This window comes from Rhea pennata, chromosome 5 (genome assembly GCF_028389875.1).
Source record: "Rhea pennata isolate bPtePen1 chromosome 5, bPtePen1.pri, whole genome shotgun sequence".
NCBI lineage: Eukaryota > Metazoa > Chordata > Aves > Rheiformes > Rheidae > Rhea > Rhea pennata.
This window is the reverse complement of record NC_084667.1, coordinates 37719395-37725588: the sequence shown is the minus strand read 5'-3', so window position 1 is coordinate 37725588 and position 6194 is coordinate 37719395.

Here is a 6194-nt window from a genome sequence, read left to right as displayed (position 1 = left end):
GAGTCATTTGTCTTGTAGCTTGTTTCTAGTTTGACTGGGAATTGTTTACAAAATGAAGAGCAAAAAAACCTGGCAGGTACTGGAGACTTTGTGACAGTTCTTCTGAGCCATAAGCTGTGAATGTCCCTTAAAGCACATTAGATTAAGCTCTCAGTGGTCATTCCATCAGGTAAGTGTCTTGTCCTTCTTTGTCCAGTTGCTCCCTGCTCAGGCCTACTCAATAATAAGGATCTCTCATTAGAAGCAGTCCCAAAGAAAACAAAATAAGCCCCAGCTCATCAAATCAAAACTTGCACCTTTTTTGCCAGTTTGGAGCAAATCAGAATCCAGTTCATCTGAGTAGTTAGATTCAAACCAAATTTTTTCACTTGGCCTATACCTATTTTAATAAAACAGTAATATAAAACAGTCAAAGAGACTATATATTAACATATTAACAGATTATGCATGTATTTCCCCAATGGCCTATCCACATACTGGTACAGGTCTTCTAATCCGATTAATAAACGTAATAGGTGATACATTCAGAAAAAAAGAATAATAAACTAAAAAGTAATCAGGTGTCAGACAGATGGCTTTGAGCCATATTTATATTTTAACAATCAGCCTTTCTTGATCCCTTTACCTGTGTTATTTCTGTTACATGTGCTGGCAAGAGAGAGTACTTCCAGTGTCTTCCAGACTTTAGTCATATTCATGGAGAGACAGTCTAAGCTGGGAGTTTTTCAATTTTGAAGTAATTTCTGGAAATTCTGTGATGTTAGCCCATATAAAACCGTAGTGAATAGCAGGAAGAGTTAGGTTGTCCATGTGTTGTACATTCCCTTGATAACAACCTATGCATCTTCAGGCAGGACACAACCAGACGTGAACTGATTGCCTATTCTTCATTCTAAATGGCAAGTCACAAGATTTATTTGCACAACCTTGGGAGATAGTGGGGAAAAACCTCTGAAGGATAAGGAGGGTATACAGTTATTTTCTGAGAATGAATTCTCAAAGGGGAGTTGCCCTGTAGTGCTAGATTCAGGATCCAGGGGATTTACCTGATGAGAGTCTATGCCAATGCAAGAGGAGACAGAGACTTGCAAAAATGTCTGTAAATAGATGGTGAAAAATGTAACGCTGTTTTGAAGTGGACACTGGAGTGGACCCTGGAAAAATTGCTTGTGCAGTTCCCCATCATTCCCCCATAGCATTCTGTAGATTATTAATATCTCAGAGCAACCCCAGCAGAGCAATATCCTTTCCAAGATCATCTGCTTTGGTTTATAACTGGTGTAATTTAATCACACATTTCTAAAGCACCTTGAGAGCCAAATATCCCAAAGCACTTTCTCTTGCTAATGCCATTAAATTGTAAAGCGTCAATGTATCCCTATGGAGCAAAAACCCACCACCTTATTTACAGACTGAGGAACAAAGAAATTAATTGCTTGCCTGCAGCTGCCTAGCAAGTTAATGGAAGAATGAGATTTCTGATTCCTTCTTTTCATGCTTTTCCGTTTGCATTTGTTTACCTGGGCAGTAGGTATACTTGTCAGATGCTGAGATTAATGTGGTGTTGCTTATTCCTTCTTCCTTTGTGAGTTCTCCATGGTAGGAAAAAAGGCCCAGGGCATGAACTGTCATACCTGAGTTCTTCAGATCTGTACTAGTGCAGAAGACTCCCTGTTAGAGAATTACAGAGTGATTGAGATTGGAAGGTTGGAGGTTGGAAGGGACCTCTGGAGATATCTAGTTGAATCCCCCTGCTCAAGTAGGGTCACTTAGAGCACGTTGCACAGGATCATATCCAGGTGAGTTTTGAAAAGGAGGCAGAGATTGCTGTGTTCTCGCTTATATCAGTTTGCTTCTGCACTGTTAAGTGAGGATTCTGTATCCGAGTTCAGGAGGAGAGCTAGATTCTGCCTCATTGGCCGTGTCCCCAGATAGCCCAGCAGAACCTCCATCATTATGTAGGCTTCATTGTTGTAGACTGTATATAAAGATACAGGAAGCCATAATCTGAAGTACTTGCATCCTTGCAATACCAAGAAAGTAGATACTGTTTTTCAAGGCTTTGCAAATGAGGGAGTCACTGTGTGAAAGAGCTGGTCATAGAATACAAAACATCTGAGAGCCAGAAGGGCCCAATAACTTCATCGCTGGTGGTCAAGGCCAGACAAGAAATTGCAGAATGTCTGAACTATTGAAGGAGCTTGACTTTTTTTTTTTTTTTTTTTTTTTTTTGGATTTGATGTGAATCCTTCTGGGAACCTGTTTTAGAATAAAAGCATGGCAGCAACAAATCACACACACTTAGAGAATGATTTTGGCACCTTTGTCCCATCTGTAGCTAGGAAAGAGGAGTGAGGAAATGGGATGTTCCTCCCAGTTGACCTCTTGAGTTACTGAAAGAAATTGTTAAAGACAAAATTAGAGAATTGGGAAAGAAACACCTGCTTTTCCCTGTCAGGATCTCTCTGGGCTGCTTTGAAAACAGTTTGGTAGTATTCCTGCCTGATACTGCTTCATTTTCACATCAGGATCCACTCTGCTTGGGATGGGGAGTAAGGAGGAATCTCTGCTAAGCTTGTGAGCATATCCATTTAATGAACTGGGAGCTGTTCCACACTCTGAACTTCTATGCAATAAATCCTTGAAACCTGTTGCACTGGTGACAGATGGCCTGGTTCAGGATTAATGAAACCAAATAGCTGTGCCACTGCCTTAAACATAGCTGAAGAATCTTGCATCAGATTCTCATCCAGAGAAAAATGTCAGTGCTACCCCACTTCCCCCCCCCACCCCACCCCTCGAAATTTTGCCAGCAGAGCAAAGGGCAGAGAGGAACTTGGCAATTTGTCTGGGGGTTCTGGGCAGCAAGCAGCCTTTTCAGAGCAATCATTTGAAGCAAGCTGCCTTCTCCCTGGAAGAGCAGACAAACGGCTGTTGCATGTGGGACTGGCTATAGCAGTGAGGTGAGAGCACATCAGAGCTCTGCAGTCCACATAGAGCGATCCCTGGGTCCCTGGGGTGTGCTGTAAAACAGGCCAGGTGCCATCTGTGCAGTGGGTGCCTGGTCGGTTTGTGTTGGATGTGCTGGGAGGGGTGCATGTGGCTGTGCTTTAATGTTTCCCAGACATGAATACGGTAGCAGGCTAAGAGTGGCTAACTAAAACTCCAGCAGTAGGGCCACGCCACTGACTGGCTTAACAGTGGCACGAAGCTGGCCACGTACAGAGGTTCAGTTGGCTGCATACTCCATACTGAAACTGTCAAGGAAACAGAAAATAAGCAAAGAGACACAGCACCTGCACAGTAAAAATACTCAGTAAATTAATATTTTTAATTGCTGTTACACACAGAAGAAATGAAGAAAAAATACATTCCAAACAAAGAATTAAAATAGTAAAATCGGCATAAAAAAGTGTCCCAGATCAAGTGGCTGTACTGTATGTGGTGACCTTTACAATCACAGTAAAAGTAGTTAGTGCTAGAAACTCTCAGACATGGCAATACACTGTCTCTCCGAGGGAGAGCAGCTGCTTCAGGCACATCTTTCAGTGCACTCTGCCTGGAGGGCGTGGGCGAGAGGATGGAGCAAGAGGCTCGGACTGGGCACAGGATGGAGATTAGCGTTCAGGACAGACCAGCTATCCCTGCAGCATTTGCCAGACAGAACTAGTGCTTACTCAAAGGCATTTGCTCTTTGCCTTGCTTTTTTTGTTTGTTTGGGGTTGGGGGGAGGGGGTTGTGTTTCATCTTTTTTAGCTGAAGGCTAGGTCCTGCTGGCCTGACCCTGCTAGCACTGGAGGCCTAGAGCACTCCTCCCTTGGTGAATGTAGGTCCTGGTCCTAGACCTTGCACTTGCAGCCTGCTGTTAGGCCTGAGCATTTGTCCCGATTCAGCATCCTCACCCACTGGGCTCGATTTGGTCTTTTATGTTTGAACTGTCAGGAAAGAGATTATTTCCTGATGGTGTTTCTCTCTTTTTACCAATCCAAATTGGCCCAGTTGTGCTCCCACTGCTGTCTCAGTGGCTCAGTGCCTGCATCCCTCTGGGCTGTGGGGGCCTGCAGAGAGCCTTGTGCTTCAGCCTTACTGTTGTTCCATTGCACCACTCCAGTACCTCATCCTACAGCAGCGTAGTGTCACCACAGAAACAATACAAGCCACAGACGTTTTGGCATTCCAGCCAACTGGCCACCTTTTTTCAATTTGTAGTTTATCTAGAACTGTACATTTTTATTTCTTACAGTAAGAGTAAAAATAAAATAACATCAAGAAAAATTCCTCCAAACTAAGAAAACTAAAACCCATCAAACATTCTAAAGTAACAATAAAAATTTGCATTGTGTTTGCTTCTGAGTTCATATTAAGATAAGATTTTACTGCAGCTGCTTCAAAATTATGGTCCATTTTATATGTACACAACCCGTGTTCCTTGGTATGTCATTGCTTGCCTTCATTTGTGTTTGTATAGTGCAGCTAGTGCTACCAGAACCAAGTACCTTCTAGCTGCTGGATCAGATCTGAAATCAGTGAACTGGGGCATTTTTATACCAGCTGAGAATGTGGTGATGGTTTAGAGCTGTGTCTCTAACCTACAAAGTTCTGGGCCACAGGACTGATGGTACAAGCACTTCCTTCTCTACAGAGCCTACTACTTCTTTCATGCAGGTGAGAAGGAGATAATCCCAAGAAGGACGTGCTGACCTTACTGACTCCATCAAGGCCTTCCCTCTTGGCTGGTTTTAAAGCAAGTGAAATTTACAGTCATAGAAATTAAACGTCCCTTTGTAAGATGTCCCATGAAACTGAGCTGACCTTCTGCAAAATGAAGGTCAAACAGAATAACTTCATTTTCTGTTCCAATCTTTTTTACAGTCATGATAGACTGAGAGCACTGCATTTTGGCTGGATTAGATTTATTCTAACTAACAGGGATGAGACCTGACTGCAAAATTTGGATGCAAAGTTCACATCTTAAGGATTTAGTTGAGGCTTTTAGAAGAACTAAAAACTATTTGCAAAAGTGAAATTAGAGTTCATTCAGACTTTCAGGCTAAACCCTCCTCTGAGTTCAAGTGCGACTAAGCCTTTCCTGTTAGGCATTGAGAATAAATATTTTGCATTTGCTTTCTATCTGATGCAAATCAAAAGGGCAGTCACATGTTCCAGGCTCTTAAAAGAAGTCCTGCAACTCCCTAGAAGCATTTTTAACACTATGCTACAATAATACTTGGGACCTGTATAGCACTTTACATCATTGAAGCGCTGTATGAGTATTGATCCTCACAGCATCCTTGTGAGGTAGGTATGTGTTAACATCCTCGTTTTAGAAATGGGATAGACAGACACAGAAGGCTGGTCCCCTGCTGCTGTAACCTGGCATAGCTCCGATTTTCATCCATTTGTGCCCATTTACACCAGATGAGGAACTGACCCCAGAAAATTTAAGAAGTGACTTACCCAAGGCCACAAAAGGAGCAAACATGGATAAAAGGCAGGAGAAATACTTGGGAGGACTTCTGTCATGGGAAGGCAGCAATTTCCCAGCCTCTTCTGAGATCGCAGTTACACTGCCTCTGCTTAAAAGAGCCTTGCTTGCAACCAGAAACCCAACAAAGATGCATAGTTGCTGTTTGCTATGATCTGTTTCTTCTAGAACAACCCCTAGAATTACCATGATACCATGTTGAAAACATACAGATCTCAGTGATGAACTATGGAACAAGAAACTTAGAAAAAAACACAAAAGATGCTGGAACTTTTCTCTTTTGGGAAGTCTGTGTGGGTGCGCGCGCGCGCACCCACACACACACACACACACACACACACACACACACACACACACACACACACACACACACACCCCTATATATCCACTGATGGCAGCATATTTTCAGCATTCTACTTCAAAACCACATTAGAGTTATTCTTAAACCAATCAAGTCCTTAAATTGCCTCCGTATGGAAGGGTTAAGAAGCCAGGTGCAAAGCACTACCACAGTTTTCTTGCCACAGTGGGAATACAACTGTTGAAAATCCTCTAGCTTTTTTTCTTCTCACCCTGCCCTTTCTACATCAGCTTCACACTACTGACATTACTGTAGTTAGCACAGCCTGGTAACATCATTACTAGCATTAAAAGCAGGCTGTGATTAGCACTGCTTCTTTGACTTCATGGGGAGTTTTGTGTGAGCAAA